We start from the raw sequence: 17,231 nt of genomic DNA, 5'->3' as shown, positions 1-17,231 counted from the left end.
GCACCCCGCGCGGTGTATACACGGCCGCCCCAGTGCACCCCGCGCGGTGTATACACGGCCGCCCCAGTGCACCCCGCGCGGTGTATACACGGCCGCCCCAGTGCACCCCGCGCGGTGTATACACGGCCGCCCCAGTGCACCCCGCGCGGTGTATACACCGCCGCCCCAGTGCACCCCGCGCGGTGTATACACCGCCGCCCCAGTGCACCCCGCGCGGTGTATACACCGCCGCCCCAGTGCACCCCGCGCGGTGTATACACCGCCGCCCCAGTGCACCCCGCGCGGTGTATACACCGCCGCCCCAGTGCACCCCGCGCGGTGTATACACCGCCGCCCCAGTGCACCCCGCGCGGTGTATACACCGCCGCCCCAGTGCACCCCGCGCGGTGTATACACCGCCGCCCCAGTGCACCCCGCGCGGTGTATACACCGCCGCCCCAGTGCACCCCGCGCGGTGTATACACCGCCGCCCCAGTGCACCCCGCGCGGTGTATACACCGCCGCCCCAGTGCACCCCGCGCGGTGTATACACCGCCGCCCCAGTGCACCCCGCGCGGTGTATACACCGCCGCCCCAGTGCACCCCGCGCGGTGTATACACCGCCGCCCCAGTGCACCCCGCGCGGTGTATACACCGCCGCCCCAGTGCACCCCGCGCGGTGTATACACCGCCGCCCCAGTGCACCCCGCGCGGTGTATACACCGCCGCCCCAGTGCACCCCGCGCGGTGTATACACCGCCGCCCCAGTGCACCCCGCGCGGTGTATACACCGCCGCCCCAGTGCACCCCGCGCGGTGTATACACCGCCGCCCCAGTGCACCCCGCGCGGTGTATACACCGCCGCCCCAGTGCACCCCGCGCGGTGTATACACCGCCGCCCCAGTGCACCCCGCGCGGTGTATACACCGCCGCCCCAGTGCACCCCGCGCGGTGTATACACCGCCGCCCCAGTGCACCCCGCGCGGTGTATACACCGCCGCCCCAGTGCACCCCGCGCGGTGTATACACCGCCGCCCCAGTGCACCCCGCGCGGTGTATACACCGCCGCCCCAGTGCACCCCGCGCGGTGTATACACCGCCGCCCCAGTGCACCCCGCGCGGTGTATACACCGCCGCCCCAGTGCACCCCGCGCGGTGTATACACCGCCGCCCCAGTGCACCCCGCGCGGTGTATATAGCTGTCTTACCTCATATCACTGCACTTTTATATAAATCAGAAATATTTGACTGGATTTGTGAAACTGTCTTAACTTAAAAAGAGAAACCAATTAGAGCTTTCATTTTACCTGTGCAGAACACAAAATGAAAGCTGCTCTCTGTTTGGTTGCAATGTGGAGCAAAAAGCAGCTTTTCATTTGGACAGTTTAATTAGCATTCAACTAAAATTTTTAGCTGCAGGATGGAGACGGACAGAAGGATGGGGAGGTCAGGGATAGGCAGGGTAAGGAGGAGTCTGACAGCTGCCAGGAGGGATCTGATAGGTGATGACGCCATACTGTCGTTCACGGAAGGACAGAGACTTACTTCCTGTCTCCACATTAGTGCATGTACTGGACTGGTTGTCACTGGGATCACATGACCCAGAATGGGGAAATGAATGAATGAATCAAAAAAGCCGGATTACTCACCGGTAATGCTCTTTTAGTGAGTCCACGACAGCACCCTACTGGAGAGAGGGATCCGCCCCACAGGAACAGGAAGCCTACAGAAAGATAAAAGGGGGGCGGTCCGCCTCTCCTCCTCAGTTTTGATTTCAGAGTACCCGGAGGACCGCCAGTATTAGGCAAATATTATTTAAATTTAAATGTATTTGCTCCATGTTTGGTTAAAAGAAATTTACTCATATACACTATATTAACCTAGGCAGGGATGTGAGAGGGTGCTGTCGTGGACGCACTAAAAGAGCATTACCGGTGAGTAATTCGGCTTTTTACCCTTCGCCACGACAGCACCCTACTGGAGATTTTCCAGAGTCCATCACCAAGGGAGGGACCACCGTGCTGAGGACAGTCCTGCCAAAGTCTAGTTCAGAAGTTGATGATAGGTCAAACCTATAGTGGTTATAGAAAGTAGAAGGATCTGACCAAGTTGCCGCCTTACATATAGTTTCAATTGGGATGTCTCCTCTTTCGGCCCAGGAGGATGCCATAGCACTGGGAAAGTGCGCTGTTATGCCTTCCGGAGGGTTTTCTTTCCTCGCGGAGTAAGCCAGTCTGATAGACTCCCTGATCCACTGTGACTCCATGACCCTTCTTGTGACTCTGGAAGGATATGAACAAAGCCCTACACTGTCGCCAGCTTCTGGTCCTTTCAATGTATTTTAAAACTACTCTCCTAACATCTAGAGTGTGATATTTCTGTTCCTCAGGAGTGGAGGGATTACTGAAAAAGATGGGCAGGAGTATCTGTGATCTATGAAATTTCTTTGCTACCTTGGGTAGGTAGGAGGGGTCTAGCTTAAGGATCAACTTATCCTGAAAAGTCAGTAGAAAAGGTGGATCTATAGAAAGCTTGGATGTCACCGATTCTTGTAGCCGAAGTCAGTGCTACCAAGAGGGCCGTTTTGAGTGATAGGTATTTAATGGGTATTGAGTCTATTGGTTCAAACGGAGAGTGTTAGGGCAATCTCACACGTCCAGATATTTCCGGTACCGGAAAAATCGGTGTCTGTGTGCCGATGCGTTTCTTTGGCACATCAGTGTGGCACACGTGCGGCACACGTGTGCCCACTGGGTACCACACGCACCGTGCCGGAGACAGCGCTAAAGTTTAGCGTTGTCCCCGGCATCGTGCTGAAGCCCCATTCATATCTTCCCTGCAGCAGCGTTTGCTGTAGAGAAGATATGAATATTAGTATGTAAAATTTATATCCAGGTCCCCAGGACCCCTCCCACCCCCTGTGCGCCCCCCTTCCCGCTGTGATTAAAATACTCACCTAGCTACCGGATCCCTCGCAGCGTCCTGTCCTGGCCGCACCTTGTACTGTATGAGCGGTCACGTGGGGCCGCTCATTTACAGTAATGAATATGCGGCTCCACCCCCTTTGGGAGGTGGAGCCACATATTCATGATTGTAATCGGCAGCCCCACGTGACCGCTCATACAGTACAAGGGGCGGCCAGGACAGGACGCTGCGAGGGATCAGGAAGCTAGGTGAGTATTTTAATCACAGCCGGGGGGGGACCTGGATATTGATTTTACATACTAATATTCATATCTTCTCTACAGCAAACGCTGCTGCAGGGAAGATATGAATGGGGCTTCAGCACCAGTGGGAGGGACAGCGCTTAATGTAGCGCTGTCTCCTGCACGGCACACGGACAACGTCCGTGTGCGGTACGTGTTTTACACGGACCCATTGACTTTAATGGGTCCGTGTAATACGTGCGCTCCCACGAACACTGACATGTCTCCGTGTTTGGCACACGGAGACACGGTCCGCAAAAAATCAATGACATCTGAAAAGATGCATTTATTTTAATGTGTCTACGTGTGTCAGTGGCTCCGGTACGTGAGGAAACTGTCACCTCACGTACCGGAGCCACTGACGTGTGAAACCGGCCTTAGGGCTTGTAATACTAAATTTAGATCCCAGGGTGGAATTCTAGGTATGTTAACGGGGTTTATCCGTTCGCAAGTGGTGATAAATCGGGATACCCATCTATTTCCCGCAATGTTATAGCCATAGAGGGCCCATAGTGCTGATACGTGAACTTTTAGCGTATTTACAGATAAACCTAGTTCACTCCTTTTTGAAGGAATTCCAAGATCGATTGTATTGGAATTTCTGATGTGTTGGGAGTTGTATGGAATTGTAAGAATTTCTTCCATATTTTTTTATATATTTTTGTGGAGGGATGTTTTCTGCTTTGGAGGAGTGTGTCAATCAATCCCTCCGAGAACCCCCTTAATTTTAGCATCTGCCTTTCAAATTCCAGGCCGTCAGAGATCGTCTACCTGAGGGTGGAAAAACGGTCCTTGGAAGAGAACGTTGGGTATCGAGGGGAGGACCCAAGAATCTGAGACCAACATGGTTTGTAGCCACGAGAACCATGTCCTCTTGGGCCAGAATGGAGCTATCAGTATAATTCTCGCTCCTTCTCTGATTTTTCGTATGATCTGTTGTAATAATATTATCGGAGGGAAGGCGTATGCCAGACTGAATTGCCAAGGGGCTTGGAGAGCGTCTAGACTGTCCGGATGATCCGCTACAGAAAAAGAGGCAAATTTCCAGACTTGTCTGTTTCTTCTTGTGGCGAAGATATCTATTTGAGGACGACCCCATAGGGATATTATCTCTTGGAAGACATGATGGTTTAGGCACCATTCCCCGTCTCAAAGTGTGTCGACTTAAGAAGTCTGCCTGCTGGTTGTTTTCCCCCATTATGTGAAGTGCAGTAAGGGATAAATGTTTTTCTGCTAGATCCAAGATTTTCCCAGCTTAAGACATCAGAGTCTCTGATCGAGTACCTCCTTGTCTGTTTAGATATGCCACTGTGGTGGTGTTGTTGGAAAGTATTCTGACATCTTTTCCCCGGAGCTGTGGGACAAAATGATATAAGGCGTATTTTACTGCATTTAACTCTAAGGTTAGATGAGTTGTGGCATTCTTCCGTGTCCCATAACCTTTGGCAAAATTTACTTCACAAATGGGCGCCCCATCCGTGAGGACTGGCATCAGTGGTTATAGTAGGAGATGGTGTTATTACCCATGGAACACCCTTCATCAAGTGGTTAGAATCTAGCCACCACATTAGGAAGTTAAAACTTCCTGGGACAAAGTTATTTTTGCATTTAGGTGACCAAGTAGTTGTCTTCTCTTGGAGGATTTGGTGTTGGAGTGTCCGGGTATGGTATAGTGCCCATTGGACTGCAGGGATACACGAAATAAGAGATCCCAATAACATAACTTTCCTTAGGGACATGTGTGGTTTATCCATCGCAGCTGTGACTTTATGTCTGATGAGTGACATTTTTACCTGAGGGAGAAGACACTTGGGTTATGGAGTCTAGATGGAACCCCAGAAACGCTTGAAGGGAAAGTGGAGTAAGTCTGGATTTGTTGATATTGATGATCCAGCCTAGACCCTGTAGAGATAAAATTGCGTGAGCCAAAAGGTCAGCACATTGAGAAACTGAATTTCCGATGATAAAAAAGTCATCTAGGTAGGGCACAATTAATGTCTCTTTTTGGCGAAGATAAGCCATCACCTCTAGAATTACTTTGGTGAAGATCTTTGGCGCTGTAGAGAGGCCAAAGGGCATAGCTGCATACTGGAAATGACGAATCTTGCCTTTGCTTGTCACCGCTACCCTGAAGAACTTCTGGTATCTGTCATGGATAGGGAGATGGTAATAAGCATCTTTTAGATCAATGCCGCCCATCATACAGTTTGGAAAAAGTAGCTTTATGGTGGATCTGAGACTCCATTTTAAACGTATTATTTTTAATAAATGAATTACCGTATATACTCGAGTATAAGCCGAGATTTTCAGCCCACTTTTTTGGGCTTAAAGTCCCCCTCTCGGCTTATACTCGAGTCATACCCAGGGGTCGGCAGGAGAGGGGGCTGTCTAATTATACTCACCTACTCCTGTTGCGGTCCCTGGCTTCCCGGCGCCGGCAGCTTCTTCCTGTACTGAGCAGTCACATGGTACCGCTCATTACAGTAATGAATATGCGGCTCCACCTCCCATAGAGGTGGAGCTGCATATTAATTACTGTAATGAGCGGTAACGGTGACCGCTCACTACAGAAAGAAGCTGCAGCGCCGGGAAAGCAGGGACTGCACAGCGCCAGGAGCAGGTAAGTATAACGGGGAGGGGGAGCGCTGCGCGATAGTCACCTGCTCCTCGTTCCGGCACCACTCCATCTTCAGCAGTGGCGCTCAGGTCAGAGGGCGCGGTGACGTGGTTAGTGCGCGCCCTCAGCCTGAACGCCAGTGCTGAAGATGGAGCGGCGCTGTAATGAGGAGCACGTGAATATGGAAAGCGCCGGGGGCCTGAGCGACGGAGAGGTGAGTAAGTGATTTTTTTTTTTTTTATCACAGCAAATGGGGCAAGTGTCTGTATGGAGCATCTATGGGGCCATAACGTTTGTGCAGCACTATATGGGGAAAATATCTTTATGGAGCATCTTATGGGGCCATAATCAGCATTTGCGCAGCATTATATTGGGCAAACATGTCTATGGAGCATCTTATGGGGCCATTATTAACCTTTATGCAGGATTATATGGGGCATATTTTAATATGGAGCATCTTATGGGCCCATCATGAACTGTATGGAGCATTACATGGGGCTCCTGATTAAATATGGATATTCAAAAACACAACCTACTGATATCGCAATTAATTTTACTTTTATTGGTATCTATTTTTACTTTTGACATTTACCGGTAGTTACTGCATTTCCCACCCTAGGCTTATACTCGAGTCATTAAGTTTTCCCAGTTTTTTGTGGCAAAATATGATGGGGGGGGGGGTTGGGAAATCGGCTTATACTTGAGTATATACGGTAAGCTTCTTAAGGTTTATGATTTTCCAAACCCGATGGTTCATTCAGGACATCAAGAAAAAGGGAGAATAGAATCCCCTACCTTCCTGCCCTTCAGGAACACGGACTAAAACCCGTTTTGATAATAGGGTTTGGATTTTAACCTCAAGGGCCTCTTGCTGTATAGGCGAGCTGAGTGATGTTGTAATATATGATTCGTGGGGAAAGTAAGAGAATTGTAATTTTATTCCATCTCTGATTATATTTAAAATCCACAAACTGGTTGTTATTTTTTCCCACTGAGTGGTGAAAAATTTTAGCCTGCCCCCTACTGGAGTAGTTATATCATCAGTATTTGTTTTCTTTTGGGGGGTTGGGTCTTCTGAACATGGTACCTCTCGGTTTGTCTTCTTTAGTGGCCCATGTTGTCGACCTGACAGTTTGCCTTCTTTTGCCGAACGGCCTACTCTTAAAGGCTCTCCTATAAAAGGGAATAGAGGGGGTCAGGAAAAGCTTTTTTCCAGTCTTTTTGAGTATGTCACCTAAGGTTTTACCAAAGTGGAACTCACCCTCACATGGGATTGCGCATATTTTAGATTTTGACAGCGCATCCCCTTTCCAGCTTTTCATACATAACGCCCGTCTTGCGTTGTTTACAAGACCTGCAGATCTTGCTGCCAAGCGGAAAGAATCTGCGGATGCGTCCGCCATAAAGGCTGCTGCCCCTTGTATTAAGGGGATAGCAGCCCGCAATTTTTCCCTTGAGATTTTATTTTCAATTTGTTGGTCTAACTGGTCAATCCAGATGAGCATTGACCTGGGGTGCAAGTGCTAGCTACTGCTGGTTTCAATATGCCCGTAGTTGCCTCCCAGGACCTTTTAAAGGGAACCTGTCACCCCGTTTTTTGAGATTGAGATATAAATACTGTTAAATAGGGCCTGCGCTGTGTGTTACTATAGTGTATGTAGTGTACCCCGATTCCCCACCTATGCTGAAAAATACATTACCAAAGTCGCCGTTTTCGCCTGTCAATCAGGCTGGTCTGGTCAGGTGGGCGTGTTCACAGCGCTCTTTTCTTCCCCAGCTTTCCGTTGGTGGCGTAGTGGTGTGCGCATGTCCAGAGTTCCGACTTCCCTGCGCCCACGTGAAGCAAAAGCGCGCGTTCTGCGCTATTGCCCCTGTCATCGGTGGGGGCGGCCATCTTCCTGGGGCCGCGCGTGCGCAGATCGAGTGCTCTGCTGCACGGGGCTTCAGGAAAATGGCCGCGGGATGCCGCGCGTGCGCATTAGAGATCGCGGCGGCCATTTTCCCAAAGCCGAGATGCAAACTCTGCTTTGGGAAAATGGCCGCCGCGATCTCTAATGCGCACGCGTGGCATCCCGCGGCCATTTTCCTGAAGCCCCGTGCAGCAGAGCACTCGATCTGCGCACGCGCGGCCCCAGGAAGATGGCCGCCCCCACCGATGTCAGGGGCAATAGCGCAGAACGCGCGCTTTTGCTTCACGTGCGCGCAGGGGATTCGGAACTCTGGACATGCGCACACCACTACGCCACCAACGGAAAGCTGGGGAAGAAAAGAGCGATGACACCACGCCCACCTGACCAGACCAGCCTGATTGACAGGCGAAAACGGCGACTTTGGTAATGTATTTCTCAGCATAGGTGGGGAATCGGGGTACACTACATACACTATAGTAACACACAGCGCAGGCCCTATTTAACAGTATTTATATCTCAATCTTAAAAAACGGGGGTGACAGGTTCCCTTTAAGGGATGACTCAGCTTTGCGATCCAGAGGGTCAGAGAGAAGTCCCACATCTTCTACGGGTAATGTGGACTGCTTAGAAGTAGAGGCAACGGCTGCATCAACATTAGGGATTTTGGTCCATGTAAGTAGCTCATCGTCACTAAATGGGTATTTTCGTTTTGACGCAGAGGGTAGAAAGCTGCTCTGATCCTGCTTCTCCCACTCTCTCTTTATTAATGCGTTAACAGCCAGGATGACTGGAAAACATCTCCTTTTTCTCTCTGCTAAACCCGCAAACATTATGTCCTGTGTGGTTTGTGCGCCCTTTGCCTCCTCACACCCCATAGTGTCTCTTATTGACTTTACTAAATTGTCCACACTATCTAAGGAAAAACATAAACGTCCATCAATTTCTGATGATAGGGAGGCTTCTGAGGGTACTGCTTGGCCACTATCGGAATCTGACGAAGGTGTTGGTATCTTAGATTTACTTGTGTGGCTTATCCTGGGACATAGCTTCGAACTCCTCTCTAATGATGGCGCGCAAGTCTGTGATAGACACTGCCGCTCCCTGTGTGGTTTCCGTTAACAGTCCTTGTAAAGCTTTTTAGGGTAGGAGTCTGGCAGGGGCTGGCTACATAAGGCGCATTCCTTAGGTTTAGTCTTTTGTCGTTTTTTAATCTGACCAGAATAAGACATAGCGAGAGAAGGAGAAAGAGAGAAAGAAGAGAGATGGTGTCAGCTTAATAGGCAGAGTTAAAAACTCACCCAGTAAAGCTATTAGTACCGGATCAGAAGGCCGAGGTCCTGTCCTGGATCCATCGCTTTTACGACCGGTATCCGAGGATCCCCTGCTGGAACGATCCTTGGCGGGGGGTACTGGGTCTCCTGCTGTAGGGTCCATGGCACATGGGGATGACATCTTGCATTGCCAAATTACGGTGGCTTACCGATTTATATAGTGCGCTTTTTTGCTGCCCCCTTTTTTTTTCCGTGCGGCACTGCACATGCACGAACCCGCACTTCCCCTGCCGCTGATCTCAGCCTGGACGCCCTGGAAGTTCAGTGTCTACTTCCGGGGCAAATGGACTTATGGCGGTCGGCGCATGCGCGGTCTGGGATTTTAGCATTGGACCGCAATTGGAACGCTGCCCTCACTCACCCGACTCCTGTCGGCCAGGGCTTCTCCAGCGCCGCTGCATAATGCAGATGATGCCGGGCGGCCTCCCCCGGACATCTGCATGCTTTCCCAGACGAGGAGGGAGCTTTCAAACGGAACTCCCCCGACGCTGCTTCCAGACCGCAGCCCTTGCCGTTCCGGAGACACTGCACAGGCGGCGTGCTTAGCCCAGGTATCTTTCCGTAATCTAAAATCCTGTCGTTCCCGCAGGAAAAGGAAACCTAAACGGAGGAGGAAAGGCGGACCTCCCCTTTTATCTTTCTGTAGGTTTTCTGTTCCTGTGGGGTGGATCCCTCTCCAGTAGGGTGCTGTCGTGGCGAAGGGTAAAAGTTGATTTAATGGCAATAGTCGTACAACTTTTGAGTAACCTGGAGGTGCGCAAACATCTTGTGACAATTCAAGTAGTTTTTTGCCAGAATTCTGTTGGAAACCGCTTGATGTATCGCGACCATTTAGGACCACCAGGGGCCCACTTGTAAAACAACATATAACAGAGGACAACACCTCTAACATACAGGTCCTTCTCAAAAAATTAGCATATAGTGTTAAATTTCATTATTTACCATAATGTAATGATTACAATTAAACTTTCATATATTATAGATTCATTATCCACCAACTGAAATTTGTCAGGTCTTTTATTGTTTTAATACTGATGATTTTGGCATACAACTCCTGATAACCCAAAAAACCTGTCTCAATAAATTAGCATATTTCACCCATCCAATCAAATAAAAGTGTTTTTTAATAACAAACAAAAAAACCATCAAATAATAATGTTCAGTTATGCACTCAATACTTGGTCGGGAATCCTTTGGCAGAAATGACTGCTTCAATGCGGCGTGGCATGGAGGCAATCAGCCTGTGACACTGCTGAGATGTTATGGAGGCCCAGGATGCTTCAATAGCGGCCTTAAGCTCATCCAGAGTGTTGGGTCTTGCGTCTCTCAACTTTCTCTTCACAATATCCCACAGATTGTCTATGGGGTTCAGGTCAGGAGAGTTGGCAGGCCAATTGAGCACAGTAATACCATGGTCAGTAAACCATTTACCAGTGGTTTTGGCACTGTGAGCAGGTGCCAGGTCGTGCTGAAAAATGAAATCTTCATCTCCATAAAGCATTTCAGCCGATGGAAGCATGAAGTGCTCCAAAATCTCCTGATAGCTAGCTGCATTGACCCTGCCCTTGATGAAACACAGTGGACCAACACCAGCAGCTGACATGGCACCCCACACCATCACTGACTGTGGGTACTTGACACTGGACTTCAGGCATTTTGGCATTTCCTTCTCCCCAGTCTTCCTCCAGACTCTGGCACCTTGATTTCCGAATGACATGCAAAATTTGCTTTCATCAGAAAAAAGTACTTGGGACCACTTAGCAACAGTCCAGTGCTGCTTCTTTGTAGCCCAGGTCAGGCGCCTCTGCCGCTGTTTATGGTTCAAAAGTGGCTTTACCTGGGGAATGCGGCACCTGTAGCCCATTTCCTGCACACGCCTGTGCACGGTGGCTCTGGATGTTTCCACACCAGACTCAGTCCACTGCTTCCTCAGGTTCCCCAAGGTCTGGAATCGGTCCTTCTCCACAATCTTCCTCAGGGTCCGGTCTCCTCTTCTCGTTGTACAGCGTTTTCTGCCACATTGTTTCCTTCCAACAGACTTACCATTGAGGTGCCTTGATACAGCACTCTGGGAACAGCCTATTTGTTGAGAAATTTCTTTCTGGGTCTTACCCTCTTGCTTGAGGGTGTCAATGATGGCCTTCTTGACATCTGTCAGGTCGCTAGTCTTACCCATGATGGGGGTTTTGAGTAATGAACCAGGCAGTCAGTTTATAAAAGCCTCAGGTATCTTTTGCATGTGTTTAGAGTTAATTAGTTGATTCAGAAGATTAGGGTAATAGGTCGTTTAGAGAACCTTTTCTTGATATGCTAATTTATTGAGACAGGTTTTTTGGGTTATCAGGAGTTGTATGCCAAAATCATCAGTATTAAAACAATAAAAGACCTGACAAATTTCAGTTGGTGGATAATGAATCTATAATATATGAAAGTTTAATTGTAATCATTACATTATGGTAAATAATGAAATTTTACACTATATGCTAATTTTTTGAGAAGGACCTGTAATTATGTGGCTCAGTACAATTACAGGGACTAGTTTTTTTAAATTTTCTTATAAGCTTATAACGTACCTGTTCTTGCTCAAAAAACCTTCAGTAAATCATGATTTTACTCTCCACTTCCCCCACAAGTTTAATTTTTTTTAATTTATTTATTTATTTTTCTTTATATGTCATGATTCTCCAGCTCTGTAATTACTCTTTTGGAGTGGGCAGTTCCCCTTCATCAGCATTCTGCCAGCGCTATAGGTGCAGGAAGCTCCCTTTCCTGACTTCTAGGCATACTAGTGCAGAGATGAGATCGTCTTCTGTGGGATCACTGTCGATGAGTTATAATTACAAAATGTAATGCAGTACTTATACCTGCGCCATAAAATCATAGTATTATTTATATATGCACTATTTTTTTATTTTATTCCACGTTCTGCCGTAAGTCACCTGTATATGTTCTGATTAAAGGAAGATAATTCAGAAGGACCGGTGAGTGCACTTTCTTTCATTTTTTTCTTGTTGGATTAATGCAGTACTTATACCTGCGCCATAAAAACATAGTATTATTTATATATGCACTATTTTTTTTATTTTTTCTCTTTTCTCACTCTTGCGCATTCGTAGTTTTTCATAGTGATTTATGTTGATTTAAATAACATCTTCATTTTGTATCCATTTATTTGATTGATTAATAAAAAAATAAAAAAATCGGTTCACATATGGCAATGTTGTGCCATTTACATCTGAAAACCTATTTCAAATTATATTAGGAAAGGTTCGGGGAGATCTGTTATCGATACCTACGTAGGGAGGTGTGCTGATTGCCGTAGCATTTGTCACGTTCTTGCTACGATTAAACTTCCCTGTTATGTAGTATCTAGAGCGATTTAATTGTCAACGCATGCGCAGTGGAACTCAGCAACAGTCGCATAATTGCTTTTTATATTTCCCTGCCATTGGTGGATTTTGCATTGTGCATCTGTCGTGCATATATCCTGGTAAATTCTTTCTACTGATTGATGTAGGGAAGGATGACGGCTATTGTGCTGTCGTTTGCTACGGTTTTGTTAAAATTAGCTTCCTTTTCATGTAGTATTTAAAGCAATGTAGTTGCTGGCGCATGCGTAGTATAATTTAGCAACAATTGTGTCATGGATGTGTATATCCCCTCGGCCGATCCTTTCATTACGCATGCGCAGTACATATTTTTAGAAACTCCTTTCATTGGCTTACATCTGTATTTAAGCACACACCTCTTCATCTAAGACACGCCCCCCGAAGAAGCACTGATAAAAAAAAAAAAGCACTGATATGCACAAAGCACTTTACTCTGGCAGTAAATAATGAAAATACCGGATTACGTACCGGTAATGCTCTTTTATAGAGCCCACGACAGCACCCACTAGAGAGAGGGGATCCGCCCCTAGGAACAGGAAACCTACAGAGAGATAAAAGGGGCGGCCCCCCCTCGCTCCTCAGTTGTTTTACAGAGAATAGGAGGAACCGCCGCCAGGTTTTAGTTAACAGGTTCAGGTATATTCATATATATATATATATATACATATTTACAACCTTATGCTACTTTCTTCTAATATTTACACCTCACCAAAGAAGCACCACGTGCGACTATATACAGAAAAGGGAGGGATGTGAAAGGGTGCTGTCGTGGGCTCTATAAAAGAGCATTACCGGTGAGTAATCCGGTATTTTCTATTCGCCACGACAGCACCCACTAGAGAGAATTTCAGAGACTATAGACTGGGTGGGTTTACTGAGTCAAGGACCGATACCCCAAAAGTCAGATCAGAAGCAGAGGATAGATCTAATCTATAATGTTTATAGAAGGTATTAGGTGAAGACCAAGTTGCAGCCTTACATATAAGGTCTATTGGCACATTCGCCCTTTCTGCCCAGGAAGTCGACAAGGCTCTTGTAGAGTGTGCTCCTATATGCATTGGAGGATCTCTACCTCCAGCTTTATACGCCAGGATTATGGCCTCTCTGATCCAGCGAGATAATGTGTTCTTTGTCACTCTGGTACCTTTGGTTTTACCCTGGAAAGACACAAAGAGAGCCCTACTCTTCCTCCAGTCCCTGGTTCTCTCTAAATAGGCTAGCACAATTCTTTTTACATCTAGAGTATGAAGTTTTACTTCTTCTGGAGTTGAGTGGTTCTCATAAAAGGTAGGTAACAAGATCTCCTGGGTTCTATGAAAATTAGTGGCTACTTTAGGAAGATAACAAGGGTCTGTTTTCAAAATTATCCTATCTGATGTTACAGATAAAAAGGGAGGATCTATAGATAATGCCTGGAGATCACTCACTCTTCTAGCAGAAACTAATGCCACTAACAATACCGTTTTCAAAGAAATATTTTTTAGTGAGGCTGTATGGAGAGGCTCAAACGGTGGCTGTGTCAATGCTTCCAGGACTATGGATAAATCCCACTGAGGAACCTGCGGTATGCTAATTGGTCTTGAACGCTCACAGGCAGATATAAATCGGGATATCCACCTATTACCCGCAACATCATAATTAAAAAGAGCTCCTAAAGCTGAAACCTGGACCTTCAGAGTGCTTACGGAGAGTCCTAATTCCAAACCTCTTTGTAGAAATTCCAACACTGGAAATATAGGAACTTCAGATGAAAGTTGTGCAGTATGGAATTGAAGAAATTTTCTCCAAATTCTAACATAAATTCTAGTAGTTGAAGGTTTTCTACTCTTCATAAGAGTGTTAATTAACCCACTAGAAAACCCCCTTATACTTAGTAACTGCCTCTCAAACTCCAGGCAGTCAGGTTCATGCCCTTTGCCTGAGGATGGAGGAATGGTCCCTGAGAGAGCAAGTCCTTGGACTGAGGCAGAATCCACGGGTCTGACACTGACATCGCCCTCAGCCATGAGAACCATGGCCTTTTGGGCCAGAATGGGGCTATTAACAGAACTCTTGCGCCTTCCTCCCTTATTTTTCTTATTACTATAGGTAATAGATTCCATGGGGGGAAAGCATAGGCCAGGTCGAATGTCCATGGTACCTGGAGGGCATCGAGTATGTCCGGCTTGTCCTCCCTGCATAGAGAGGCAAACCTCCTGACCTGACGGTTGGCTCTTGTGGAAAACAAGTCTATTTGAGGAACACCCCATCGAGCTGTTATTAATCTGAAAATCTTCCTGTTCAGCATCCATTCTCCCTGATGAAGAGTGTGACGGCTGAGGAAATCGGCATGAAAATTGTCTATGCCCCTGATGTGCACTGCTGACAAGGATAGCAGATGACCTTCGGCCAACTCCATGATGTCTGAAGCCACTTCTCTGAGTTTGTCCGACCTTGTACCTCCTTGATGGTTCAGATACGCCACCGCAGTGGTGTTGTCGGAGAATACTCTTGTGTGTGAGCCGCTGAGCTGAGGAAGAAAGTGAAGTAGGGAGTAGTATATAGCCCTCAACTCTTTGACATTTGAGGAATTATTAAGTTCTGAACTGGACCAAAGACCCTGGACCCATTGATCCTGAAAATGTGCCCCCCAGCCTTCAGGACTAGCGTCTGTGGTCACTATACTAGAAGGGGTGATTACCCATAGAACCCCTCTCGAAAGATTTTTTCGATTCAACCACCACATAAGGGAGTGTACTACTTCTGACGTTAGGCAAACTGTTCTATCCAGACATCCTCTATTTTTAATGTCCTCATCCAATACAAATTTTTGTAGATGCCTAGTATGGAACTGCGCCCACTGGACCGCAGGAATGCACGATGTTAGAGAACCTAGTAGTGACATGACATTCCTTAATGACATACTACGCTTTCTGATCGCTAAGGACACTTTATCGAATATGGAAGTTTTCTTATCCTCAGGAAGCTTGCAAATCTGGTCAACTGAATCTAGAAGGAGCCCAAGGAATTTCTGACACGTTACTGGCTGGAGTCTAGATTTTTCCCAATTAACCAGCCAGCCCAGGTTTTGTAAGGATGACACTACCTCCTGTAACCTCTGCTCACACTGTAGGGAGTTCTTACCTACAATCAATAGGTCATCCAAATACGGAATGACCAAGGTATCTTTTACCCGTAAAAAGGACATTACTTCCAGTAGCAATTTAGTAAAAACCCTTGGGGCCATAGATAAACCGAAGGGCATTGCCCGGTATTGTAGATGACGAATTTGCCCTTCTATACAAACTGCTACTCGAAGAAATTGCTGATGTAAATGGTGTATAGGAATATGGTAATAAGCATCTTTAAGATCCAATACTACCATGTAACAGTTTGGAAATAGATTTTTTATGGCCGAACGTATGGATTCCATTTTAAATGTTTTGGGTCTTATAAAGGAGTTCAGTTTTCTCAAGTTAATTATAGTTCTGAAAGAGCCATCAGGCTTACTAATCAGAAATAAGGGAGAGTAAAATCCCCTCCCTATCTGGGAAGATGGAACCTCTACCAGCACTTGTTTGAGTAAGAGGGATTTAACTTCGGTTTCAAGTGCCTCTTGTTGAGGCCTGGATCTTAAGGTGGTAAGGAGGAAGGAGTCCGGAGGCCTTCTAATAAAGTCTAATGTGAGGCCTGAAGATATTAAATCAATGGCCCATGGATTAACCGTTATGTCTTTCCACTGCTTACTAAATTGTTTTAGTCTTCCTCCCACCGGTGAAATATAATCAGCGGAATTTATCTGCTGGCTTGAAGGGGCGCTTATTGAACAAATTTCCTCTTTGTTTGAAATCCTTGTTATTCCATCGGTCCCTGAAGCCTCCCTTCCTTCCGAATGGTGGCTTCTTGAACGCCCTTCTGTAAGAAGGAATAAAGGGATGAGGGAACCCCTTCTTCCTTTCACCTGCCTTAGTGAGAATTTCGTCTAAGACCGTTCCAAAGAGGTACTCACCCTGGCAGGGTATAGTACACAATTTAGCCCTGGACTGGGCATCCCCTTTCCAATTCTTTAACCATAAAGCGCGCCGTGCCGTATTAGTGAGGCTGGCTGTTCTGGCTGCTAGGCGGAGAGAGTCTATAGAGGCATCAGAAATGAAGGCTGCCGCCCCCTTAATCAAAGGAATAGAGGCACGTAGTTTCTCCCTAGATACACCACTCTTAATATTTTGGTCCAACTGCTCCAGCCAGACCAGCATAGATCTACTAGTGGACGTGGCTGAGATCGCCGGTTTAAATGCCGTGACACAAGCTTCCCATGACCTTTTAAGCAGAGCGTCTGATTTTCTATCCATGGGGTCAGGCAAGGAGCCCGCATCCTCTACGGGTAAGGAGGATCGGCGAGAAGTTGATGCTACAGCCGCATCCACTTTAGGAATTTTAGACCAAACTGCCAAGTCTTCATCATCAAAGGGGTACCGCCTCTTACATGATACCGGTACAAAGCCCTTCTGTCCTTTAGCCCATTCTTTTTTAACAAGGTCTTTAATGGCCTGATTCACAGGGAATACTTGGCCCTTTCGCTGCGATAAACCTGCGAACATGATGTCCTGTGGTGTCTGGGGATCTTTAGACTCTGACACCCCCATTGTTCCTCTTACAGCTTTAACCAAATTATTTACATTGTCTGTAGGAAAACAGTCATAATCTTCCTCCTCCGAGGAATCCAATCTCTGAGAGATGTCTGAGTCCACCTCTCCACTTTCTGCTGATGTGTCGGCTATAGGTGAAAGAGTCCTTCTACTTCTCCTTTCCATATTAACCGC

General features: G+C 47.1%; 1 protein-coding gene across 2 annotated transcripts in view; it reads right to left on the bottom strand.

The window, feature by feature from the left end:
* Positions 1–17,231, bottom strand: part of CENPT (centromere protein T) — a 146,874-nt gene that overhangs the window by 85,651 nt on the left and 43,992 nt on the right. The window lies entirely within an intron of this gene.

The sequence above is a fragment of the Ranitomeya imitator genome, chromosome 9 (genome assembly GCF_032444005.1).
Source record: "Ranitomeya imitator isolate aRanImi1 chromosome 9, aRanImi1.pri, whole genome shotgun sequence".
NCBI lineage: Eukaryota > Metazoa > Chordata > Amphibia > Anura > Dendrobatidae > Ranitomeya > Ranitomeya imitator.
The sequence above is the reverse complement of the archived record's forward strand: the minus strand, read 5'-3'. Positions and strand labels throughout refer to the sequence as shown.